The sequence below is a fragment of the Lithobates pipiens genome, unplaced genomic scaffold (genome assembly GCF_037356315.1).
Source record: "Lithobates pipiens isolate NorthernLeopardFrog02 unplaced genomic scaffold, aLitPip1_a1.2 Scaffold_16, whole genome shotgun sequence".
Lineage (NCBI taxonomy): Eukaryota > Metazoa > Chordata > Amphibia > Anura > Ranidae > Lithobates > Lithobates pipiens.
Genome location: NW_027507748.1, coordinates 256,559,819 through 256,573,680, shown reverse-complemented (window position 1 = coordinate 256,573,680; position 13,862 = coordinate 256,559,819).

Here is a 13,862-nt window from a genome sequence, read left to right as displayed (position 1 = left end):
ACTCTGACTGTTCAACACCATCCTAGAGAGACCGCTGGATACACCGATTGGCATAGAACGGGGTCCATAGGGCATTACGCCCGAAAGGCAAAGAGTCTGACCCACCGAGGGATGTAGTGTGTTGTGTCATAGATTACAACTTGAAGAAGAGGTTTTACACAGATCGCGGAGAGCCGCTGAACCCCTTGTTCATAAGGGCGCCCAAATTTCCCTCTTTCAGGACTTATCCACCATAACACTGCAGAGGGGCAGAGAGCTCCGCCCCTTATTGGAGGTGCTCCGCGCAAAAGGAATTCCATACCGATGGAGGTTCCCATTTGCCTTATCGGCCACATATGGAGGGAGATCCGCTCTGTTGCGAGTTCCGGAAGATCTGAGGCACTTTTGTGCTACGCTGGACCTACCGCTCATTGAGGTTCCGGAATGGTACGCTGAGTTTTCGCCCGCCGGCAACCAGACGAGCACACGCCGCTATGGAACCCATGGAATTCCAGGATTCCCGCTCTAGAAGACGCCGCTCACCATCGGAGCCCAGACAGCGTTCAACCAGACACGGCTCAAGCTCGGGCAACAGCCCTCTTAGAGCTCCGTATCCCAGGAGAGCACGACGAGACCGCTGACTCTATCCTGCAGTAAGACCTGTAGTATGGCTTGCTTGATACCCGTTTTCTGATATTCTCTTTTTCTCTCTCTCCGCACTTTTCTACTCTGTTCTCGCCTTCTTCCTTTCCTCCTCTTACTGTCTATTGGCTTTTGTATCAAGGGATCTCAGGTCCTGTCTCCCGCATGGGACCGGGTAACCAAAGAGACTGCCTTGGCATCCCAATATCCACTGAACTTTTGGCTCTTTAATTCGCCCAGATTTACCATCCCTGCTGCATCTTAACCAGACTTTGCCGAGACTGACCCTGGTCTGCCCTCTTCGATAGCCCTGGACTGACTCTTGGAACAAAGGCTGGTTTAGTGGGGCTGCTTATCAGTTTGTTCATGACCATGCCTGCTGTGGAAGACGCACACCTGCGACTCTCCGGTCTTTGGCGTGCACAGCATCTAGCTTTTTTGTTTTTATGCTATCTGTTAATCACTGGGCTCATTAGGTCCTTTGCCTCCTAGTTAACCTCTACCCCTCGAAATGTGATTGCTAGTGTTTTATTCATGGTGATCTATAACCGGAGTGATGGGGACAGAGGTTGGGAGACCTGCAAGTTCCTTTCTTTTCCTTTTTTTATCTTTTTTTTATTTTTTTATTTCATTTTACTGTTTTTGTATGCGTTCACCAGCAATGTGTTTGCGACCTCCACCAAGCTCAGCTGGCTCTGGTTATTGTGTGGCTTCATCGCTGTAGTTACAGCCCCTCTGTCGCTTCCCTTGATGCACTGGAGCCTGTGATAAGGGGCGCTCATAAACACAATATCTCTGCTGAGTCTCTCCCTCTGTCACCGGACCTCAAGGTAGATGTTATTTTCAGGTTTATTGCTCACCTCACTTCTTGCCCTGTTATGTTTCACGTTGGGGACAGCAAGGGTGAATAGTATGTACACTTGTGTTCCATAATTGAATGATCTTTTCTTTGAGCGCATTCCCTCTAGTGTTGACTTCCAGTCCCTGTATAACCCCCCTTTTTGAGGTATGGATTTGCAGCTGAAGGGGTAGGGGATAGTCCCAGTGCTACTAGGCGGGGGAGTAGGTGATGTCCCCTAGGTCCACATATGGGATATTACTAGGCGGGAGGCGGGTTTGTCCCCCGTTCATCATCACTTGTTACGGTATTACCCCCCAAAACTTTTGACCCGATAGGGTGATTTATACACCCGTGTATTCGAATACCTAGTACTCTACCTGATGCCTACTTAAATATAGACGGGAAGATGGATGAGGTATCTTCCTGTTGCAATCTTCCTATTTACTAACTTAGGCATGCTCAATCCACTTTACAGTTACTTTATTGTTCATTGTTTTCTTACTGATTATGGTCTTTTAAGTTGGAGCCCGAGCACCCTCTTCCTTACCTGGCTATGCCCCCGGGCCTGAACCAGTTGACGAATGTATTTTCAGGGTGCGATTTCTTTTCTCCTCCCCACCAGTACTGACACTATACGTTATGATCCTTACTGCTGGGTGTAGGGCGCAGTCCAATCAGGGGTGGTCACTGTTATAATTACCATAGTCATTGAAGTTATTATGTTTTGTTATGAATAAATGTTCTTCCCTAGGAGACGATAGGCTGTTTCTTGGCTTGCGGATAGCTCAGCCACCATATGTTTACTTGTGCTTCGGAAGTCGGCGTCTGGGCGATATTTTCATACGACTGTCTTAAGAGAAAGTATAGGTTTAATTCCTGGCTAAACCTCCCTACTGGTGGGTTCCCAGGATTACCTGGTTCCCCTCCTTCTTCTTTTTTTTTTAAGTCCTCGATCAGCGGGTTATGCGATGTATTTCATTACCCCCTTCTTCGGTAACTTCGGGTTGCCCCCCTACACGGTGGTACCATCGCGAACTGTTACTATATAGCTATCAATCCAGAGTATCCACCGACTGTCTCCGGATACTGGTCGTCGGGTCCATCCCTCGTCCTGAGCTGGAAGTGTGAGCAGGCCTTCCACTTCCCCGGATTAACACTTTGCAGAATCTTCCCTTCCCTAACAGAGCTCTATTGCTCCTTGGGGGGGGGGGGGGGGGGAGGTGCTGTGTATCTGAATTTTTCTTTTGATTTTTGATTTTTTTTCTCGTCCCTTTCCCCACTATTTGGTAATTCTTCCTTTCTTAGTTGAGTAGATTGCATACTGAGACCCCTGCTTATACTTTTATATTCAAGCTCTCTACGCCCTGCTCATTCATACAAGCGGTTTCTGGTCTGACATCTTTGGGCATATAGCATGGCTCATAAACCCCGGCCGAACGAAAGCGACTCACTCAAAATAGTCTCCCTGAACGTACGAGGGCTCAACATCCCTGAAAAGAGATCACAAGTGTTGCTTTTCGCACATAAGTGCAAAGCTGCCATACTTTTTCAAGAAACTCATTTTAGATCTAATTCCATCCCCAAACTCGCCAACTATCGATTCCCGACGGTGGTACATGCTACTAATCCCATATCTAAATCAAAAGGGGTTTCCATCCTCATAGCTAAACACTGCCCTTTGCAGGTTGTAGACACCTTGTTGGACCCAGAGGCGAGGTACATCTTCATCAAAGGCAAACTGAGGGGCAAACTTATCACCTTAGCCAATGTTTATGCTCCCAACTCGGGACAACCCTCGTTTTTCAGTAAAACTCTGGCTAAACTCTCCTCCTTTCAGGAGGGCATGCTCATCTTGGGAGGAGACTTTAATGTCCCGTTAAATCCGATCCAAGACTCTTCTAATGGCACCTCTTCTCTCACGTATAAAGCCTTACGCATCATCAAATCACACTTGCAAGAATTATGCCTTCATGACTCCTGGCGCACACTACATCCTCAAGGAAAAGATTACTCATTTTTTTCCATCCCACACAATCGGTATTCCAGGTTGGATTACCTATTTCTGACTCAGAGGGACCTACCTTGCCTCCATGAAGCTTCCATTGAGGCAATGTACATCTCCGATCATCATCCGATATCCATGATCTTGCGACTCGCAGACAACCCGCGCTCTCCCTCGATTTGGAGACTGGATCCTTCCCTTATCTCTGACCCAGCGATCGCTGCTTCTGTTCAGGAAAATTTAACCAACTACTTTAAGGAAAATCAATCTCAGACTATTGACCCAATGTCTGTATGGGAGGCCCACAAATGTACAATCAGGGGGCTGTTCCTACAAGCAGCGGCGAAAAGGAATAAAGAGAGAAACCTCCTTTTAGGCTAGGTTCACATTGCTGCGATGCGGGAACGCCGCGAATCCGCGGCGTTTTCCCGCATCGCATACCTCCCGCCGGCAGTTCACACTGCCCTATGCGGACGGCTGGGGGTGTCAATGTTATGTTAATGACACCCCCAGATCCGTCGGCATATCGCAGTGCGATCTGCCGACTCGCACAGGAATCGGATCGCATGGTGTGAACCCCCATGCGATCCGATTCCGTTGCGGACCCAAAAAAGGGTCCCGTGCGAGTTTGCTGCGGGACCGCTGCGAGTTCAGCCATACTATCTGTATGGCTGAACTCGCAGCGCTACGGAGATCGGATGTGATTTGCTGTGCGAATCACATCCGGTTCTCCCCCCGCAGCGGTGTGAACCCAGCCTTAAAGCGGTTTACTGAACGTATTAAGACTTTGGAAAATACCCACAAACTGTCCAGGGCAAGGGACACCTTCGCTGAACTGAATCAAGCTAGGCAAGAGCTTCTCCAGCTCTTAAATTCCCAAATCAAGAGGAATTTTATGCTTTCGCGTAAATTTTTCTACGAATATGGGAACAAATCCGGTAAGCTCTTAGCTAGAGCCCTCAGAAAGCAGCAGGCCGCTAGAACCATTCATTCTATCACTGACCCCAAGGGAGAGAAAGTAGTTTCTAACCACATGATAGCTGAGCAATTCGTTCAATATTATTCCAAACTATATAACATTAAGGAACAGGTGTCACAAGATGACCAGATGCAGAGACGGCTTGCAATTGATCATTTTTTACAAAATTATGCTCCCTCTCCCATTTCCTCTGAGCTGGCCCATTCTTTGGATACCCCTCTCTCATCCTTAGGAACTGGAGGCGGCCCTTAAACAAATGAAACCTGGGAAAAGCCCGGGACCAGATGGCCTTACCACTTGCTACTATAAAGCCTATATAACTACGTTGAAACAACACTTCTTAGCTGCCTTCAACTCACAGTAGACACCCCCCCCCCCCCCCCCCCCCAGAGACTTACTAAGGGCTCATATCACAGTAATCCCGAAACCCAATAAAGATGATACTCTAGTCGCCAACTATAGACCCATTTCTTTGCTAAATGTGGATTTGAAGATCTATGCCAAGATACTAGCAAACCGCCTCCTCCCCCTCATTCCCCGGCTTGTGTCCCTAGATCAGGTGGGGTTCGTGCCGGGAAGGGAGGGGAGAGACAATACGACAAAAGCGCTCTCCATCCACCATTGGCTGTCCTCATCGTCACAAAAGGGTTTCTTCCTCTCATTGGACGCGGAGAAGGCGTTTGACAGGGTGGCCTGGGACTATATGGAGGGAATTTTGTGGATAATCGGCCTCCCTGATAAACTGATTTCTTTTATTATGGCGTTATACGCATCTCCAACTGCCCAGGTCAGGGTTAACGGCCGGCTGTCGGACGCCTTCTCCGTGTCCAATGGGACCCGTCAGGGCTGCCCGTTATCGCCCTTACTTTTCATTCTTACTTTGGAACCTCTCCTCCGTAGATTAAATTTTAATCCAGACATTAGGGGGATACAGATTGGCAACAAGACACATAAAATAGCCGCCTTTGCTGGCGACATCTTACTTTTCCTTACTGAACCCCTAGTTTCTATTCCTAACCTCCTTTCAGATCTTGACACCTTTAAAGCGCTGTCCAACCTGCAAATCAATTTTTCCAAATCAGAAGCCTTGAATATATCTCTGCACACAAACACCATAGAGTTATGCCAAAAAAATTTCCCCTTTCGCTGGAATACTACAGCCATCACCTATTTGGGCATTAAATTACCGTCTAAACTGGAAAACTTATACTCGGCCAACTTTCTCCCCATCCTCCAGACCATCCAAAAAGATCTCAAAGCTTGGTCTACCGGCCTATTTTCCTGGTTCGGTAGAGCGGCAATTATTAAAATGAATATTCTTCCCCGTTTACTTTACCTTTTTCAAACAGTTCCAATTAAACTTCCCCCGGCCTTCTTTAAATCCCTTCAGTCTAGTTGTGCAGCCTTTATTTGGAATGGTAAACGAGCTAGAATCAGCTTTGCCAGATTGACATTGCCAAAAAACAAGGGAGGTATTAATGTACCTGATTTCAAGAAATACTATTGGGCTAGTCTCCTGGGTAGAATTGTGGACTGGAATGTCCACTCCAACACTAAAGCTTGGGTGCAGGTGGAAAACGCCCTTTTTTTGTACCCCAATCAAATCTCTACCATGGCTGAAGCCTGAACATGTCCCACTACCTTGCAAACATCACCCTCTAATTACCAGTACTTTGCAGGCCTTTCGTTCTGTGTGCTTCGCACACCGCATTTCCACCACCCATAGTCCGATGACCCCAATAAAACATAATCCAGCGTTCCCTGCGGGAAGGTCGGACACTTTTTTCTCTCAGGTCTGTGGCCCTCTTCTGACATTAGAGCTCTACTTTTTTTTTCAAATACTCAATTCCGACCTCTTTCAGAACTCCCTACTCTTCCCTCAGGGCGCTCCTTCCCGTTGTGGGTGTATTTCCAAATTAGACACTTTTTACTGGACAGACAATTTACACTTGATTTCTCTAGACAACTTACGCCATTTGAAACATTGTGCAACCAAACAGAACCTCAACGTCATGTCATATCCAACATTTATGGGATGTTTTTCGCCTCAGGCAGCCCAAAAGATAACTTAGCCGTTCGTAGTTGGGAAACAGACTTTTCCCAGTCGCTGACGGAGTCTGACTGGACTTCCATTTTTGCGCACATTCATAAAGGCCCGTCCAACGTATCGGTCCAGGAAACTAATTTTAAAATTTTCACTAAATGGTATCTCACGCCTGTCAAGCTTCATAAACGTGACTCCAGTGTTACACCCTCTTGCTGGAGATGTTCAGATAATATAGGCTCTTTTCTACACGTATGGTGGGCTTGCCCCCACCTCCAACCTTTTTGGAAGGAGATTTACCGCCTCATTTGTCATATCACCACGTTCTCCATTGAATTTTCCCCTGCAGCAATGCTCCTACACCACTCAGCTACCCCTCTGAAAAAGTACCACCGCTCTCTAGCACAACACCTGCTAAATGCCGCTAAGATGTGCATTCCACCGTTATGGAAATCCACTTCTTCCCCTTCTGTCTCTGATTGGATTAAGAGAGTATCCAAAATAGAAGAAATAGAAAACTTGATTTGCCAAGCCAAAGACACACCATCTACATTTTGGGCTACTTGGGCTTGCTGGCACCACTTTAGAACCTCAGATGAATGTACTCAACTACTAAATGGAGTCCCCCCACCTTAGAACCGGGAAGCAGTATCTACTTATTTGTAGGATCCTATCCTGTCCCCTCCCCTAGACTTCCCGATTTACTTGGGTCCTTTATTGATGCTAATATTCGTTGGCACAAGATTCAATTATATAATGTTAGTCTCTCATTGGTTAGGATCTTCCCCACCATTTTACTTCCAGATAAGTGTTTTTGTGGAATAAGCTCCCGGGGGAGGTGCACCAAGCCTCTGCATCGGCACCTAATAGTTACGCATTTACACCTTGTCGAATTTATAGTGGTGTTTTATTGCCACTCACAGGTCTCTATGATGTTTAATCACCTTTGTACTTTATGTTCTGGGCTTAAATGTGGCCCTTTTTCTTTTACTTACCTTTGTCGACTGTGTTTACTGTAACCTTTAATAAAAGACTTTTGGAAAAAAAAAAGAAATTTGCACCCTTAGAAATCCTGAAGGTGGTGATTGGTTTTCGGGCTGCCGTGCGCGACTAGACTCCCAAAAAGTCCCACACGTGGTATCCCCATACTCGGGAGAAGTAGCGGAATATATTTTGGGGTGCAATTCCACATATAACCATGGCATGTGTGAGCAATATATCATTTAGTGACAACTTTTTGTAAAAAAAAAAAAAATTTTTTTTTATTTTGTCATTATTCAATCCCTTGGGACAAAAAAAAAATATTCAATGGTCTCAACATGGCCCTCAGCAAATAGCTTGGGGTGTTTACTTTCCAAAATGGGGTCATTTGGGGGGGGGTTTTGTGCAATCTTGGCATTTTATGGCCTTCAAAACTGTGATAGGTAGTGAGGAGTAAAATAAAAAATGTATGCCCTTAGAAATCCTGAAGGCGGTGCTTGGATTTCGGGGTCCCGTACGCGGCTAGGCTCCCAAGAAGTCCCACACATGTGGTATCCCTGTACTCAGGAGAAGCAGCAGAATGTATTTTGGGGTGTCATTTTACATATGCCCATAGCATGTGTGAGCAATATATCATTTAGTGACAACTTTGTGCAAAAAAAAAAAAAGTTTGTAATATTCCCGCAACTTGTGGCAAAATATAAAATATTCCATGGACTCAACATGTCTCTCAGTAAATAGCTTGGGGTGTTTACTTTCCAAAATTGGGTCATTTTGGGGGGTCTTGTGCTATTTTGGCATTTTATGGCCTTCGAAACTGTGATAGGTAGTGAGGAGTGAAATCAATCCCTTGGGACAAAAAAAATATTCAATGGTCTCAACATGGCCCTCAGCAAAAAGCTTGGGGTGTCTACTTTCCAAAATGGGGTCATTTGGGGGGGGGTTTGTACTGCCCTGCCATTTTAGCACCTCAAGAAATGAGATAGGCAGTCATAAATTAAAAGCTGTGTAAATTCCAGAAAATGTACTCTAGTTTGTAGACGCTATAACTTTTGCGCAAACCAAAAAATATACGCTTATTGACATTTTTTTTACTAAAGACATGTGGCTGAATAAATTTTGCCCTCAATGTATGACTAAAATTTAGTTCATTCGATTTTTCTTATAACAAAAAGAAGAAAATCTTTTTTTTTTTTTCAAAATGTTCGCTCTTTTTCCATTTATATTGCAAAAATAAAAATCGCAGAGGCAATCAAATACCATCAAAAGAAAGCTCTATTTGTGGGAAGAAAAGGGCGCAAATTTCGTTTGGGTGCAATATTTCATGACCGCGCAATTACCAGTTAAAGCAGCGCAGTGCGAAATTGGAAAAAGACCTCTGGTCCTTAAGGTGTTTATTGGTCCGGGGCTGAAGTGGGTATGCAACAGTTTCGGACAAAATCCGTCGGACTTGGTTGTCAGAATGTCCGACCGTGTGTACAAGGGCTAATAGGTTTTTTAAACTATCGATGCTCCCTGCTGAAACCACTGCCTGTGGAAGGGAATTCCACATCCTGACGCTCTTATCCTTTGTACACACGGTCGGAGATTCCGACGGAATGTTTGCTGTTGGAGCGATTCGTCTGATATTCCGACTGTGTGTGGTCTGCATCAGATTTTCCGACAACTTAGTCCGACCGTGTAAATGCAACATCACTTCCGGACCTCTTCTGAAATTAATCCGTCGGAATTACTCTGACGGATTTGGTTGTTGGAATCTCCGACTGTGTGTACAAGGGCTTACAGTAAGGAACCCTCTACGTAGTTTAAGGTTAAACCCCTTTTCTTCTAATTTTACGAGTGGCCATGTGTCTTGTTAAACTCCCTTCCACAAAAAAGTTTTATGCCTATTGTGGGGTCACCAGTACGCTATTTATAAATTTAGTACGTAATAGAGGAAGTTTGGGACTTTAAAATGAAGCACTTGGATAATGGAGGTAGGTTTTAACCATATTAAAAAAATAATAATTTTTTATTGATTGTTCAGTAACAGATCATAAAAAATAATAAAGATCAAATTCATAAAGTATATAGGCGTAAGTACAGTAGAAGCATGATGTATAGTATTCACATATAGCAGCACATAGTAGTAATAAATAAAATAATTGGGTAGTATGGCATGGTAGTGCCTATGACAGCAAAACCGACATCAGCAAGTACATCCACATAATAGATATGCATCCACTAGATGTAAAACAAAAATAAATTTAGTATATAGTTAAAAAAGTAAATTCATAATAAAATAAATATAGTTCCGTATAAAGTATAGCTGGGACATCATTTCAAAATCTCGACGCGTTTCGTGGGTGTCTCCCCACTCATCAGGAGCTGATGTGACCAAAAAATTCCTATGGAATAGAATAAAAAATAATATAATATACTAACCATATAAATAAAAATAAATTAATGGGGATTTAATGCGTGTAAATGGTTAGCCAGGGCAGACTCACCAATCCGGATGGAAAGTGCAGTGTGCGGCAGTGGGCGTAGGGTGGGCCATGGGCAAGATCCCTCCCCGGGAACTGAGGCGGCATAGACATGGATGCGATATCAGGCAAAACCAAAAAGATACAGCAGTGTTGAAGAGTATCAGATATGGAGTGTGTGGCAATTGTTGAAAACAACATATCTAAAAACAAAATGTTAATAGTATGTATGATTAATGAAAATAATGTGATGCGAAAGTAATTTAGAATTGATAGTGACCCTCAAAGGGTACAGAGAGAGTGCTGGCCATAAGGCAAGTATATACTATGTAGTAAGTATATGCAGATGAATGTAAACAGTGAATGGTGTGCAAAATTAAAAATAATGTAATAGTGTGAAAGAAAGTATGAGTGTGCAGGTTAACAAAAAGTGAAGAAAATTGATGAAGGGGTGTACATAGACCATGATAGACAAGGAGAGTGACAGAATTACCAGTCAGCAAAAAAAATAAAAAAATAAAATTTAAATCATCAAATCTCAAGCGTCTCTTCTCCAGAGAGAATTAGTTCAGTGCTTGCAAGCTTTCCTCATAACTAATATCCTCCAGACCCTTTATTAGCTAAGTTGCCCTTCTTTGTACTCGCTCCATTTCCAGTACATCCTTCCTGAGGACTGGTGCTCAGCAGAGGCGGCTCTAGGCTTTGTGAGGCCTTCGGAAAAATTTAGACACGAGGCCCCACTCACGCCCATAATGGATAAAAAAAATTCAAGTGAGTAAAAAATGGCTGCAGAAAGATGCATGGATCTAGCACACAAGCGATCAGCACCACTTCCAGGACACCCTCCTCACCCATCAGACATATGCAGCCAATAGAACATCTGGGACCCAGCAACCCCTCTAGGATTTTCCCCTTTACCTTGGGAGAAAGTGAAGCCTGGAATGCAAAAAGAAAGAAAAGTAGTGCAGGGCTGGGCATGACAGTGTGTTTGGGGGAGACAACATAAGGGTTAATATGAAGAGCTAAGAATGCAACGGACAGTGAGTAAAGTGTAGAAGGAAAGGAGGAGGCAGTTTCCCTCTCTGCTCCTTAATCATGGCTATCTCAGTTTAATTTTGGAGCAACGGCGAGCAGGGGACCAGACTGCGGCACAGCCAAGTGGCAGCAGGGATGGATGAACAGACGGGTGGACCACGGAAGGAGGATTGGGAAGGATTGTGGACGCAAAATGTGAGATGTACAGTAGGTGCCGCCGATATTGTGTTTCCAGCGCGATCCTGTCGCGCTGGTTCCCGGCGACAGGCTTCTCTGACCAGCGTGATCCCATCGCGCTGGCTGCAATAGGAAAATTTAATTTTCCTATAGTAGCGAGCGAGCGAGAGAGATCGGCGATAATGTCTCCTCACTAATGAAACCTGCATGCCTTCGGGGGCATACCAGGCCCTTAGGTCCGGTAGGGATTTTAAGGGGAATCCCCTATGCTGAAAAATGCGGCGTGGGGGTCCCCCCAAAATCCATACCAGATACCTATCCAAGCACGCAGCCCGGCTGGTCAGGAAAGGGGGTGGGGACGGGCGAGCGCCCCCCCTCCTGAGCCGTACCAGGCCCTCAACATAGGGAGGTGGGTTCTTTGGGGGAAGGGGGGCACCCTGAAGCCCCCCCTCCCCAAAGCACCTTCTCCCCATGTTGATGAGGACAAGGGCCTCTTCCCGACAACCCTGGCCCTTGGTTGTCGGGGTCTGCGGTCGGGGGTCTTATCGGAATCCGGTACTGTGACATCATAAGGGGGTGGGGTCACCATGTGACATCAACCGGTGACCCCCTGCCCCTTGTCCCTATATAAGTCTCTGCACACTGCGTCCCTGGCATTGCAGCCAGAGAGAGAGCGCGAGTCAACATTTCAAGGAGGAGGAGGAAGAAGAAGAACGGAAGGCGGCAGCGGCAGAAGACCGGGCTACCGCTAGTAAAGGAGCTAAGAGAAGAAAGTGGAGGCCCGGCAAGAAGAATCGAAGAGGGGGACAAGACCCCCGAAGTTGGAAGAAGACCCCCGGGCGGCGGCGAGAAGACCCCCCAAGACGGAAGACCACCAGAGCTGTGCAATAAATTATTTTGAAACCTTGTGTTGTTTTATTTACTTTTTTTCACCAGTTGAATGGGTGGCGTACATGGTACCCTAATACTCATTCACATAGGGTGGGGGGCCGGTATCTGGGGGCCCCCTTCTTAAAGGGGACTCCCGGATTCCAATAAGCCCCCCGCCCGCAGACCCGGACAACCAACGGCCAGGGTTGTCAGGAAGAGGCCCTTGTCCTCATCAACATGGGGACAAGGTGCTTTGGGGTGGGGGAGCCACAGGGTGCCCCCCTTCCCCCAAAGCACCCACCCCCATGTTGAGGGCACGCGGCTTGGTACGGCTCAGGAGGGAGGGGGGCGCTCGCCCATCCCACCCCCTTTCCTGCCCGGCCGGGCTGCGTGCTCGGATAGGGGTCTAGTATGGATTTTGGGGTACCCCCACACCGCTTTTTTCGGAGTAGGGGATTCTCCTTAAAATCCCTACTGGACCTAAGGGCCTGGTATGCCCTTATTTTTTATTTGGCGTGGAGTTCTCCCTTAGGATGCATACCAAATACAGTGTCTGGTATTGGCGGGAATCCAATTTGGATCCCTGCACCAGTGTTAACCCAGCCTCAATGTCAGCGATGCTTGTCGCTTATCGGGAAAGGAAAATAAAAAATTTTCCTTTCCCGATGCGAACCGGCTCAGCGCTGGCTCCCGCAACGGGGCTCGCAAGGTGTCAATCTCGCCGATAAAAGCGGCAAGATTGACACAATATCGCGGTCACCTACTGTACAGGTGTTTTGAGGGTCCGCTGGGGAGCACATTTGAAACGGGGGGTCCGGGATATGCTTTTCAAGAGTGAGTATGTGGAGATCTTCTTGGTATGGCCCTTTAAAAAAAAAAAAAAATAAAAAAAAAAGATTTTAAATTGAAAGTGAATAGGGTCAAGCAGGAAGATTCCAAGAAAGACAATTAGGAGAAGAGGAGGTACAGATTGATTTTGCGGGAATCGCCGAGTGTCATTGGCGTGAAGAACCCCCGAACATTGTTCGGCGTTGTTCAGTTATATGGATGCCGTTGATGAGGCGCACAGGTTATAAGGGGGATCTGCTTGGCTATGGTATGACGAGCAGTTTAAACAGCGTAGGGCGGTACAGCCGTCTTCGCTGGGATCAAAAAGATATTGGCCTGTGGATGCGGTTTATGTACTAAGCGAGGCCCCCAAATCAGTTTCTTCAGGGAGGGAGGGGGTACACTCTCCTCAGGATTGATGGATAGAAAGAAAAGGGGGTGCAGTACAACGAGAGCTCCTGTAAGTTTGGGGGGTCTTGACGTTTTTTAAACACGAGTGTTCAGGGAGTGGGAGGACCCCATCCATTGTCTCGTGGCTTCAAGAAAGGACAATGTACGGGCGAGCCTAGTCACAAAAGGGATGACTTTGGGAAGGGGGGGTGGGAAGAGGTTGTAGCCTTTTCCTATTTAGATACTCGGAGAAGGAAACAGCGAGGCTGCTTGCCTCCGGGTTTGTTAATGGTGTATCTAGTGGGGATGGTGCCTGTGAAGGAACTGAACAAGTTTGGGCTCATTCACCACTTATCTTTCCAAAAAGGGGGTTCTGTCATAACCATGATGTGGAGTATGTGCTATACTTCATTTACACAGCAGAATGAATGAATGAATGAGTGACATGTATAGCACTACTATGCAAACAGAATCCCCTCCATCTGCGGTATAGTGTGGTCCTTTGCGAAAAAAAGGGCGCCTATGGTGTAATCGGACATAAAATCCAGATTTCCACTTGCTTACAGTTCATTTGGAGAGCTTCAGCTGCTGGATAGATGCTGGCAAGAGGAATTTTTTACTTGAATCGG